At 45.2% G+C, this 14,115-nt stretch overlaps 1 non-coding gene across 1 annotated transcript; it reads left to right on the top strand.

Annotated features, from left to right (window-relative positions):
- The first annotated feature begins 9,928 nt into the window (after positions 1-9,928).
- Positions 9,929-10,014, top strand: trnar-ucu. The gene is given in 2 exon segments: positions 9,929-9,965; positions 9,979-10,014. It is a non-coding gene; the product is annotated as a tRNA-Arg (tRNA).
- The last annotated feature ends 4,101 nt before the right edge of the window (positions 10,015-14,115 follow it).

The raw sequence follows: 14,115 nt of genomic DNA, 5'->3' as shown, positions 1-14,115 counted from the left end.
TCAGGCAAGAGGTACAGCAGTGTGAAAACGCACACCTCCAGATTCAGGGACAGGTTCTTCCCAGCTATTATCAGGCAACTGAACTGTCCTCTCACCAGCTAGAGAGTGGTCCTGATCCACCATCTTCCTCATTATCTTTATTTGGACTTTATTGGACTTTGTCTTGCACTAAATCTGCCCTTTATCCTGTATCTAAACACTGTGGATGGCCAGATTGCGATCCACATGTATAGTCTTTCCGCTGATTGGATAGCATGCAACAAAAAGCTTTTCACCATAATAAACAAAACCAAACTAAACTTGTTAACGCTGTGGCAACCCTGAACATCCCAGGCTGGAGTTCTGGCCTTAGGGAGACCTCTGATCACTGCCAGACCCCAGTTTGCCTTCTCCTGTTAGTGGGATGGAGCGGAAAGGCATGCGTTAGGACTGCAGCTGGGTGATCTGTCGAGAAAAGGGTTCGATCCTGACTACAGGATGCTGTCTGCATGGAGTTTGTACTTTCTCCCTGTTACTGCGTACCTTTCCTCCGGGTTCTCCGATTTCCTCCCAGGCTCTATAGGCGTACAGGTTTGTAGGTTAATTGGCTTGGTATAAATTGTCAATTGTCCCTAGGATGGTGTTCGTGTGTGGGGATCGCTGGTCGGCGCGGACTTGGCGGGCCGTGGGGCCTGTTTCCGCGCTGTATCTCTGCCTCTAAACTAAAAAACAGCACAGCACAAGAACGGACCCCACGGCCCACAATGACTGCGCCGAACATGATAACATCCATTTTATTCCCTGAACTTGGCAAAATATTGGAGTGCCGCAGGCAGCTGCGGGATGCATTTCAGCAGAGTCAGAACCTCGGAATGATTCAGACACAGTCATTTACCACTCATTTGCAAAACATCTTCATATGCCATAAAATAACAGATTTGATGACTAAGTGTGAATAGAATTTTTTGCGCATTCCACTTTCTCCTTTCTACAAGACAATGACGTGTGGAGTTGAGCACTGGGACCCTGGGAGTCGACAGCTACTGTTTACTTTGAGCATGAGAGCCTTGTCTAAGAATAAGGGGCAAGCCATTTAGATCGGAGATGAGGAAAAAGTTTTTCCACACAGAGAGTTGTGAATCTGTGGAATTCTCTGCCTCAGAAGGCAGTGGAGGCCAATTCTCTGGATGATTTCAAGAGAGAGTTAGATAGAGCTCAAGGGATATGGGGAGAAGGCAGGAACAGGGTACTGATGGTGGATGATTGGCCATGATCATCACAATGAATGGCGGTGCTGGCTCGAAGGGCCGAATGGCACCTATTGTCTATTGTCTATTTAGAAGGTGGCTCTGTGGTGCAATGGATAGCGGATTGGACTTCGAGCGGGCTGAAGGCATTCAAAGGTTCTGGGTTCGAGTCCCGGTAGAGTGGTTAGATTTTGTGGAATTCATAGCCACGGAAATCTGTAGAGGCCAAGTCACTGGATGTTTTTAAGGCAGAGATAGATAGATCCTTGATTAGTACGTGTGTCAGGTGTTATGGGGTGAAGGCAGGAGAATGGGGTTAAGAGGGAAAGATAGAACAGCCATGATTGAATGGCGGAGTAAAATTGTTGGGGATGAATGACCTAATTCTGCTCCTATCACTTATGAACTTATGAAAATGCCTTGTTCATTTTTCGCAAGGCACAGAAACCACAGTCAAAAATCTCCTCCACAAAGTTGACGACAAAAAGTATTAGGTTCAATGAAATAAGCTCAACTAATACGCCAGTTGAATTACTTGACAGACTCCTCAGAGCTCGAGGGAGGATCGGATTTAAAGGTTCATTGTTGTGTTTTCGGACGTGGATCACAGTCTACAGTGTAAAGTATTCTTGCTGCCTGAGAATGAACCTGTCCAAAGTAGCGTAAAATCCATCATTCTACTGTCTATTTATCCCAGGTGAAGAATGGGGTCCCAGGACACTATCTAGCACCCGGAGGGAATCTCTGTGTGATAAATGCGGGACTTCAAATAAAGAACCACTTCATTTCTTTAAAAAAAAATTCTTATACAAACTCAGGGAACTGTGTCATACAAATCTCCGTTGTCTGTGTAAATATTGGTCAGCCACATAATGTCTAATTTAGTTTAGTTTATACAACATGGAAACAGGCCCTTCGGCCCACCTCCCCGCACATTAACATTATCCTACACACACTAGGGACATTTTTTACATGTACCAAGGCAATTCACGTTACATACCTGTACGTCTTTGGAGTGTGGGAGGAAACCGAAGATCTCGGAGAAAACCCACGCAGGACACGAGGAGAACGTACAAACTTCGTACAGACAAGCACCCGTAGTCGGGATCGAACCTCAGTCTCCGGCGCTGCAAGCACTTTAAGGCAGCAACTCTATCGCTGCGCCACCCTGTACTTAAAATGTAGTCTGCTGTTGTACAACTATTAAACGTGATATATGCAACAACTAATTGTTATATTTTTGTTGTCCCTGGTGTGTGTAGGATCGTGTTCATGTGCGGGGATCGCTGGTGGGTGCGGACTCGGTGGGCTGAAGGGCCTGTTTCCGCGTTGTATCTCTAAACTAAACTAAACTAAAGGAAGATGGACACAAAAAGCTGGAGTAACTCAACGGGACAGGCAGCATCTCTGGATGGAAGGAATGGGTGACATTTCGGGTCGAGGCCCTTCTTCAAACTAAAGGAGTTGCCTGGATCAGATCGCTGATGTTGGTTTGCTTCTCCTGCCAATGGATTTGGAGATACCTTTGCAGAACTTTGAGGTGCCTGCTATGAGTAGTCCAAGTTGTGTGCATGAGGGTGAGAAATCACTGCCTAACTGTTGTGCTGTGGCCTAAATAATATTACGCAAAGTTGTAGCAGAACCCGCATTCATTTACATTTGACACACCAGCTAATGCAGAAGCCACATACATCACATCACAAGCATGGTAGGTTGTCATAAGGAATAGGAGTAGAATTAGGCCATTCGGCCCATCGTCTTCTCCGCCATTCAATCATGGCTGATCGATCTATCCCTGCTAACCCCATTCTCCTGCCTTCTCCCCACAACCTCTGACACCTGTACAAATCAAGAATCTATCTATCTCTGCCTTAAAAATATCCACTGACTTGGCCTCCACAGAATTCCACAGATTCACCACCCTCTGACTAAAGAAATTTCTCCTCAGATTCAGATTCAGATTCAGATTCAATTTTAATTGTCATTGTCAGTGTACAGTACAGAGACAACGAAATGCATTCATTTCCTCATCTCCTTCCTAAAAAAAGTCCCATAATTTTGATTGAATCCTTTAATTCAGGTTGTCGGAGTAGGGAGGCAATTTCTCCATGGCAACTGGACCCTCTCATTGTCATTTTGCTCTGGTTATTGAAAGAGTGAAGTGTAGAGTCTGTAGAGTGTAACAAGGTCTAATGACACAGCTGGCCCTTCCAACAAAAGTCAACGCAAGAGGAAAATATCAGGAATGTTTAATTGTTGTATGCACCGACCACAACAGGCCTGTTACACAATGCCATACAGACAATATGTAATAAGCAAAAGATAGACACAAAATGTTGGAGTAACTCACGCGGGGACAGGCAGCATCTCTGGAGAGAAGGAACGGGTGACGTTTCAGGTCGAGACCCTTCTTCAGATTCCTATATCTTCTTCCCAATGGGGGGTAGCAAGATGAGAGCGTGATGGTGCCAGGGTGGTAAGGGTCTTGGATGATATTGTCCAAGACCCTTTTTGAGGCAGTGCCTCCTATAGCTATGGGGTAGGTCAGTACTTATGGAGCAGTGACAATGTTTACCACCCTCTATGATCTCTTTTGTTCATCAGGTCATGTAATACCTGACTACAACACATCATAATCTTGCAGAAGGCAGCTGCTTTGAGCTGTCCTGCACAATTTAATTTGAACAAATTCAGAGAGGCAGGTAATTCACATATTTTGGAGCCACTGCACGGGAAAAGAGCTTCTCTGCACAGATGTGAAGAGGGAAAAAAGTAATTCCGTCTGTCCTAAGCAAAGTCCTAAGGGCGGTGAGGGAAGTAAGGTCAAATGAGAACAGGACTGCAAAGCAGGTCAATGCCATTCATCCTGTATAGCAGGGAACTCCTTCCTCTGCCAGGCGTAGCACTGACCCCTGGTGGAGGAGTGTGCAACTGCAATAGCGATAACCAGCCATCAGAGGGCACTTGAAGTTACTGGAGCTGCACCAGCATTTCGCAGGTCATTTGTAGCTGGCTGTGATCTTTTCTAGCTTCCAGCTCTTCACCCACCATCCTCCCCCAAACCCCCTACTTACAGTCTGAGGAAGGGTCCTGACCCAAAATGACCCGAAAGGCTGGTGTAACTCAGTGGGACAGGCGTCTCTGGAGAGAAGGAATGGGTGACGTTTCAGGTCGAGACCCTTCTTCAGACATACTCAGAAGGAATAGGAGTAAAATTAGGCCATTCGGCCCAACAAGTGTATTCGACTCCACCATTCAATCAAGGCTGATCTATCCCTCCTAACCCCATTCTACTGCCATTTCCCCATAACCTCTGACACCTGTACTAATCAAGAATCTATGTATCTCTGCCTTAAAAATATCCATTGACTTGGCCTCCAGAGCCCCCCAGATTCACCACCCTCTGACTAAAGAAATGTCTCCTCATCTCCTTCCTAAAAGAACGTTCTTTAATTCTGAGGCTATGTTCCCACTAGTGGAAACATCCTCTCCACATCCACTCTATCCAAGCCTTTCACTTTGTGTCGATCTTTGGTATAAACCAGCGTCTGCAATTCTTTGTTTCTATATTTCAGCAGTTTACAGTCATCTGTCTATTTGGCAAACCCCTCGCATTTAGCCTATGCCCATTGTACAATGTCTATCAAAAAACAAACGCAGTATCCTTGACATCCTTGACTGAGAAAAACCTAAATGCATCACAAATACAGTGACCAAAGTTAGTTGTGTTTAGTTTGGTTTAGAGATATAGCAAGGAAATAGGCCCTTCAGCCCAGACCATCGATCATTCTTTCTCGCTGGTTCTATGTTATGCCACTCACCCGCTCACCACACACTAGGGGCAATTTCCAGAGGCCAATTGACCTACATACCCGCACGTCTGTGGGACGTGGGAGGAAACCAGAGCACCTGGAGGAAACCAACTCAGCTACAGGGAGAACGTGCAAACTCCACACAGCCAGCACCCAAGGTCAGGATAAAACTTGGGTCTCTGGTTTGTTTGGTTTGAGAGAGAGATTTTGATCAAATGTTATTGCAAGGAAGGAAAAGTTGAGGAGACAATTTATCATGGGGAGCCAATGACGTCTTAATTAAGGAGGGGTGGGAGTGGAGTGGGAGGGCAGGTATTAGAAGGCTATCTTTAATGATTTTTGTACATTGTTTTAACAGATTAAAAAGATGCTAAGATCCATCTTAACTCTATCCTCTCTCGCCCGCTGGATCAAATGTTTAAAATATAAGGCTATAATGACATTGTGTTTTTCATCAGAAAGCCAATGAATTGGAAGCTCCCATGTATTCAGAATTAAGGGACATAAGTTTAGGGGTAACATGAGGGGGAACTTCTTTACTCAGAGAGTGGTAGCGGTGTGGAATGAGCTTCCAGTGGAAGTGGTGGCGGCAGGTTCGTTGGTATCATTTAAGAATAAATTGGATAGGCATATGGATGAGAAAGGAATGGAGGGTTATGGTATGAGTGCAGGCAGGTGGGACTAAGGGAAAAAAATTGTTCGGCACGGACTTGTAGGGCCGAGATGGCCTGTTTCCGTGCTGTAATTGTTATATGGTTATATGGTTATATGGTATTCTGGAAATCATCAACGAGTGAACAGTTAAAGTTACGGCGTTACAAGAGTGAGAGGGTTACATTAGGACTTTTATTAATAGGTCAGAGAAGGGGAAGCTTGTCAGAGAGATAGCATAACTCATATTTATAACTGAGAACTTCTTACAACATGTGAGGTTCTTCGGCCCGTCCAGTCAATGCCAGCTCTGACATCATGCCCATCAGTTCCATTCTGTCACTTATTTGCCTGTATTCCATGCTCTGTTAAGGTAAAACAGATATATAACAGACAACGGGTCGGTGGGGGCGCTGGGAGATGGCTGCCCTGCCAGCAACATGTTCGTTATTTCTTTTTTGGGGGGTTTTTAGTGCGTCCAAAGGTTTGTTTTAGTGTCTCTCGGTGTGTCTTGTGTGGGGGGTGGGGGGGATGGGGATAAGGGGGGAACTGCTTTTGGTCGCCTCCTCCACGCGGCCTAACACCATGGATTGGTGCGGCCTTTCCCAGAGTCGGGCACGGAGTTTCAGCAGCGGGCGCAGCGTGGATGTTTTATCGCAGAACGGGCGAGTCTTTGCCAGGGTCGCCAAAAGGGAGTGCTCCGATCACTGGCCCGTGGACTGTTACATCCTGAAGCTGCGGTGTGCGGAGCTTCTAGCCGCGACCGTCCCGACGAGATAGAAACATAGAAACATAGAAATTAGGTGCAGGAGTAGGCCATTCGGCACTTCGAGCCTGCACCGCCATTCAATATGATCATGGCTGATCATCCAACTCAGTATCCCGTACCTGCCTTCTCTCCATACCCTCTGATCCCCTTAGCCACAAGGGCCACATCTAACTCCCTCTTAAATATAGCCAATGAACTGGCCTCAACTACCCTCTGTGGCAGAGAGTTCCAGAGATTCACTACTCTGTGTGAAAAAAGTTTTTCTCATCTCGGTTTTAAAGGATTTTCCCCTTATCCTTAAGCTGTGACCCCTTGTCCTGGACTTCCCCAACATCGGGAACAATCTTCCTCCATCTAGCCTGTCCAACCCCTTAAGAATTTTGTAAGTTTCTATAGATCCCCTCTCAATCTCCTAAATTCTAGAGAGTATAAACCAAGTCTATCCAGTCTTTCTTCATAAGACAGTCCTGACATCCCAGGAATCAGTCTGGTGAACCTTCTCTGTACTCCCTCTATGGCAAGAATGTCTTTCCTCAGATTAGGAGACAAAAACTGTACGCAATACTCCAGGTGTGGTCTCACCAAGACCCTGTACAACTGCAGTAGAACCTCCCTGCTCCTATACTCAAATCCTTTTGCTATGAAAGCTAACATACCATTCGCTTTCTTCACTGCCTGCTGCACCTGCATGCCTACTTTCAATGACTGGTGTACCATGACACCCAGGTCTCGCTGCATCTCCCCTTTTCCAAATCGGCCACCATTTAGATAATAGTCTGCTTTCCTGTTTTTGCCACCAAGATGGCCTGTACATCTGGCCGCCCGTAGCGGCGACTGCGGAGGTTTATGGTCCCGACCACAGGTGAACAATGGAGGAGGACTGACTGTACTTTGTGCCTTCTACTACAGCGAAGAATGCTGTGGTGGATGTTTGTGTTAAATGTTATTGTGTATTGTGTGTTCTTTTTTGATTGTGCCACTACTGGCAAATACATTTCACTGCACTTATATGTGTATGTGATGAATAAAACTGATTGATTGATTGATTGATTGATTGATATATTGGTTCAACTTATCAACTACACAGGAGGACCAAAGTTATCATAAACAGATCCGTGAATTGGAAGATAGACACAAAATGCTGGTGTTACTCAGCGTGTCAGGCAGCATCTCTGGAGAAAATGGATAGGTGACGTTTCAGGTCAGGACCCTTCTTCACACATCTTTGGTATAAACCAGCACTTGCCGTTCATTTTTATTACATTCAGTCATATGGAAGTTCAGATAAACCTCATTTTTGTTGCTTTGGAAATTGAGGCTGTGGGTCAGAGAGTCAGATGCATGTATAGAGTGAAGAAATGACCAACCAGATGGCACCTTATATCAGAAAATGCTGGAAACACTCGGCTGGTCAGGCAGCATATGTGGTGAGAGAAACAGAGTTACTGATTCAGGGACGGAAAGGAAAGGAAAAAATATGAAAACCTTCCAGATGTGTGATAACTGCATTTCAACAATGCCTTGCTTCATTCACTGGGCGGCAACTGATGCCCATCCTGAACAAAGCCACAAAGATATTGTCTGACCTGCTGATATTCAGTTTTTATCTCAGATTTCCAGCATCTGCATTAAAAATAAATAAATTCAGCACTTGATATAGAACATAGAACAGTACAGCACCAGAACAATATCTGAGCCAAACTCAATGCCCAAGACCAACTCTTATCTGCCTACACATAATCCATATACCATTATTCCCTGCATGCCTGTCTGAAAATCTCTTCAATGCCACTATCATTTCTGCCTCAACCACTATCTCTGGTAGTGTGTTCTAGGTATTCGCCACCCTCTGTATGTCAAATAATGATGAGACGGTGTACAGGAAGGAGATTGAGAACCTAATGTCCAGGCGTCAAGACACCAACCTTTCTCTCAATGTCAGCAAGACAAAGGAGATAGTGATCGACTTCAGGAAGCGAAGCGGTACACGTACCCTAGTTTGCATTGACGGGGCCGAAGTAGAGATGGTTGAAAACGTCAAATTCCTAGGAGTCAATATCACCAACAACTTCTCCTGGAGCATCAATATTGAAGCAGCAAGCAAAAAAGCACATCAACACCTCTACTTTCTTAGAAGGCTTAGGAAGTTTGGTATGTCCCCTACAACTCTCACCAACATCTACAGACGCACCATTTCCATTTTATCAGGATGCCTCACAGCTTGCTTTGGCATCAACGCCATCCAAGAACACAAGAAATTGCAACGAATTGTGGACGCAACCCAGACCATCACACAAACCAACCTCTCTTCTATTGACTCCATTTATACCTCACGCTGCCTCAGCAAGGCAGACAGCATAATCAAGAACGAGTTGCACCCTGGCCACTCCCTCTTCTCTGCTCTCCGATCAGGCAACAGGTATAGAAGTGTCAAAACGCACACCTCCAGATTCAGGGACAGTTTCTTTCCGGTTGTTATCAGGCAACTAAATCATCCTACCACAACCAGAGCTATTATCTACCTCTTTGGTGACCCTCGGGCTATCCTTGATCGAACTTTGTTGGCTTTACCTTGCACTAAATGTTATTCTCTTATCACACTGTAAATGGATTGATTGTAATCGTGTATTGTCTTTCTGCTGACTGATTAGCACGCAACAAAAGCTTTTCACGGTACCTCGTTACACGTGACAATAAACTGAAAAGCTGGAGTAACTCAGCGGGTCAGGCAGCATCTCTGGAGAAAAGGAATAGGTGATATTTCGGGTCGAGACCCTTCCTCAGATTGAGAGTCAGGAAAGAGAGAAACGAGAGATATGAAAAGGTACATAGAACAAATGAATGAAATGTATTCAAACGAACAAATCAAAGCCAGCAACGATGATCAAGGAAAGGTGGGGCCCACAATGGTCCATTGTTGGCTGTGGAGAGGGTGATAACAAGTGATTGAGCTGGAGAGTAGGAGGAATCACAGAGAAAGGGCACTGCAAAACTCTCGTCGGAGATAGGAGAACTTCTTCAAATGAGGAGATTTCACAGTGGAGCAGATTAAATGTATAAGTTAGGTTAGTTCCTCCAGTTGGCAACTGGGAAATTAATCAAATTCCTCGCATGCCACTGTTGAAACAAAATTTATTGTCTGTTGCATCTCTCAGGCCAACTGCAGCTCACTTCCTCAACTGTAGGGATGTTGAGGACATTTTCAGTGAAACGCTGTCTCCTAGAACTCAATTTCCCACAATGCTAGAACCTCGTCACAAAATGCTGCAGAAAGAAATAAGTGGAAATTATTTTTAGGATATTAAAACAAAGCCTGCAGCGTAGGTTGTTTGCAGAAATCCAGCTTCTCCCTAAAAAAATAGAACATGGATACAGTGAATTGGTTACATTTTATAGCAACATAACTGTATCAATGAACTGTGCGCTAGCGATGTCGAGCCATGTGGAGCTTCGGGGTAAGTTCAACAGGTGGCTCCGTGGCGCAATGGATAGCGCATTGGACTTCTAGTGGGCTGAAGGCATTCAAAGGTTCCGGGTTCGAGTCCCGGCGGAGTCGTTCATTTTTACTTTACGGGTTTAAATATTTGTTTCTCTTTGCATTTCTTCTATAACACTGCACAACCGAAACATTGCAGGGCGATAACGGGTGGCAAATGGGAGCGGGCGGGGAGTTAGTTAGCTGCTGGCTGCAACAGAGCAGTGAGTAGAGGAATGTTGTGCTTTACATTTCCCCGGATAATTGATGTGTTTTTCTTTTGTCTCTTCAGCTGGCTAACGATTCCACAAATGACAATGCAAAAAAAAGTACAGATTCTGGAAATATGAAATAAAAGCTGAAAACGCTGGACAAAATGCTCCGAGAATACTCTAATCGGATGCCTGACCCAAGGCTTGTAAAATCACTTTGCATTATTTATTGCTGATAAAATAACGCTTAAATCAGAAAATAAGAGAGTTAACACAGTCAGAATATTGTGTTTCATGAAATATAGCGCACCCCCCTCGTTACAGAGGAGTTACGTCCTTAAAAAAAGTCCATATTGCTATTTTCCATATGGCGAACCCTCCCCAGTGAATCCCATGTTCTAAGTGAAAGTATGCAAACTTGATGCTGCTGAAAAACTTGAACGGTGCCAGAATAAAACCGTTTCACACTCCAGAAAACCAGAGTTTCGAAACGATGCGACACAAATTTATTTATCCCAGGAGGGGAATTGGTCTGTATTTCAAGTTTCTTATCGTTTCTTTTGTGCTTGGAGATTAAAACGATGGGTCACTATAAAATGGTTATCTCTTACTTTTTTTTGATACACACATCACTAAAGCCTAATTTAATGAACTTTCCGATTTAATCTTTTTGTGCCGTTTCCTGGCATTTTTTTGTGTGATGGGCTTGCCCAGATAAAAGTTTATAGAAGTCTAATGATCTGTGACAAAAGAATGACTATGATTGAAATTAAAATTACTTGATCTCACAAGGATGATGTTTAAGCCATTTTATTAAGTTCCCAAAACCATTATAAACAATTTTCATCGTATCTGTACCTCACCATACTGGTGCATATTATAATAATACATTTATCCTGACTTGACCAATGTGCTTGACCAAAGAACATAATAATAATAATAATAATAAATTTTATTTAATGGGCGCCTTTCAGACATCTCAAGGACACCTTACATAGTAATCGGAATAACATATATATATGATAATGATATCTGTATTGCCTAGATATAGGATTAGGTTGAAAATGGCGATTCATTAAATGACAGTTTGCACAATATATATACACATCTTCATTACCCAATGGCCTTAAAAAGTTTGCCCTGATAAAACAAGTTTGATTTTTTTGCTCAAAAGTTCAAATCATCCAATATATTTGTTAAGTATGCAATTGGAATAGACCAGTACAAGAGACTACTACTAACTACCTCATATTTAGAACTGGACAAGTTTGAATGAGATTCGACTAATTGCCACATATACTGCTTGATTTCTCAAATCAAACAACCACTTCAATTGAAGGGTTCTGCTAACATTTTGAGAATATAATGGCTGGCAAAACAATATAACTATCAGCATGTGAGCAGAACCAAATAGACATATTTATTAATAATTTTTTAAAAAGCACTCATCCCATGATGAAATCTACCGAATACATTAAGCCAAAAACCATAGCTGTTGCACTTAACAATCTTTCCAGCCAAAATGGCTTGCGTCAGTCACTTAAACCATTGATCTTCCACTTGTCATACTACTGGAGGCTTGGTATCGCCGAACCTTTGCATTGGCAAATGACTTCTGCTCAGCTTTCAGGCCTTTATTTTCTCTTCCCGTTCATCTTCACTCGAAATCTTTATTGGATCTTTCATCATGAACACATTACACATTACTCCCTTCATCCCCTGCCAGTTTAAGGATAGTAATATTCAGGCTACTGAACACTACAAACATGATTAATTGAAAGCATCTTCTTGGGCTATTGAAAAATCAATACTAACAAAATCTCAGCGAGTCAGCCAGCATTTGTGGAAGGAGAGCATGGCACAATATAGTGTAGGAAGGAACTGCAGTTATCAGTTAACACAGAAGACATACACAAAATGTGGAGTAGCTCAGCAGGTCAGGGAGCATCTCTGGAGAAATGGAAAAGGTGACATTTCAAGCTGAGACACTTCAAACCGAGAGTCAGGGGAGAAGTATGAAAATGTACAAAAAACAAATGAATGAACGGTATGAAAAGAACAAATCTCAAAGCAAGCCAGATGATAAAGGAAAGTTGGAGCCCACAATGCAGAGCTGCCAAGTTTTGTCAGAGCAGTTCAGTATTCTAGTACCTGAAAATCAGTATTTTGCTGAGGAAATCAGTATTTGTACGCCGTCCCATTTTGCTGAAAAAAATGTTTTTTTATGTGCGGTCATACCCATGTAAGAGTACAAGAATGCACAACTTTACTACCAATTGACATCTTCTACGCACCTTACTTGTCAGTGCATTCATTGCCATCTCTTTGTATACTTCTGTTTGAACGGCTGCTTCCTGCTTTTAGCACCAGATGATGATGTAGAAGCAATTTTGGAAGCCTCCCTCTCCCTCCCTCCTTCCTTTTTTTCTCCCTCTCTCTTATTCCCTCCCTCTCCCTCTCTCCTTCTGTGACCCATAGCGCTGAGGCCATAGCGCTATGTTTAAAGCCTACTGCACTATAGGGGGGTTGCACGTATGATAATCGGGTCAAAGGGCGTGACGCACGGAGCAGTTCAATCCATGTGGAGGACATGGCTGCCTCGGCACACACAGTTAACACACGGAACGCGTACTTTCTTACCTGTTAAAAAACGCCGAAACTGTAATTTTTTACGCTATAAATATTTGTGGGCACTGTCATTGAAAGCGGGAAGGTATCAGTATATTTGCTCTGAACCCGAGCACCAAGGTGTAAGCGGCCGAAGGAGCGCATCCCTCGTGACAGCCCCCACTCTCCCCCCCCCGGGGTCAGCGCTGTCCGGCCACGGCCGCCCTCCGCCCCATCTCCCCGTGGGCTGCACTGTCACGGGCTGTGGGTCGGCAGCGCCCACACGGGGCCGGGGGAGCAGGACCAGGTGTAGCAGGGCCGGGGGCAGCGGGGCCGCGTCTCTGGGCAACATCAGCTGCAGCAGAGTTGGGGACGGTCTGCTCCCTCCACCCACCCAGTCACTGACCGTGCTGCACCAACACCCCAACCTCTTCCTCCCCCCCCCCCCCCCCCAACCACCCCTTTCTCCCACCCCCGGCCGCGGGATAGACGGCCCGTGTGTAACCAGTCCGGATGCTGGGCCAGAAGAAGGGCCTGCTGTGCTGCCAGCCATAGTAAATGCTTCCCTCGTCAATTCTTCCCTTCCCTCCCGCACCACCCCCTCCCCGGGCACTTTCCGTTGCAACCGCAAGAAATGCAACACCTGTCCCTTCACCTCCCCCCTCGACTCCATTCAAGGACCCAAGCAGTCGTTCCAGGTGCGACAAAGGTTCACCTGTATCTCCTCCAACCTCATCTACTGCATCCGCTGCTCTAGATGTCAGCTGATTTACATCGGGGAGACCAAGCGTAGGTTGGGCGATCGCTTCGCCGAACACCTCCGCTCAGTCCGCAATAACCTACCTGAACTCCCGGTGGCTCAGCACTTCAACTCCCCCTCCCATTCCCAATCCGACCTCTCTGTCCTGGGCCTCCTCCATTGCCAGAGTGAGCAACAGCGGAAATTGGAGGAACAGCACCTCATATTCCGTCTGGGGACCTTGCGTCCGTATGCCATTAACATTGAATTCTCCCAATTTTGCTAGCCCTTGTTGGCTCCTCCCCTTCCTTAACCCTCTAGCTGTCTCCTCTCACCCTCCCATCCGCCCGCCCTCGGGCTCCTCCTCCTCCTCCCCTTTTCCTTCTTTCTCCCCCCCCCCCACCCCCCATCAGTCTGAAGGGTTTCGGCCCGAAACGTCGCCTATTTCCTTCGCTCCATAGATGCTGCTGCACCCGCTGAGTTTCCCCAGCAATTTTGTGTACCATAGTAAATGCTTACCTGTTGTTCACTGCGTGTGCTCCAGTTGGTGTTGCGTGACAACAGTACGGGTCACGGGTCGTGACCTCGACTGCGTGCAACCTCCCTATGTGTAAAGGCAATAGT

This window comes from Amblyraja radiata, chromosome 10 (genome assembly GCF_010909765.2).
Source record: "Amblyraja radiata isolate CabotCenter1 chromosome 10, sAmbRad1.1.pri, whole genome shotgun sequence".
NCBI classification, from domain to species: Eukaryota; Metazoa; Chordata; class Chondrichthyes; order Rajiformes; family Rajidae; genus Amblyraja; species Amblyraja radiata.
Note: the sequence above shows the minus strand (reverse complement) of the source record. Positions and strands in the feature narration are given on the sequence as shown.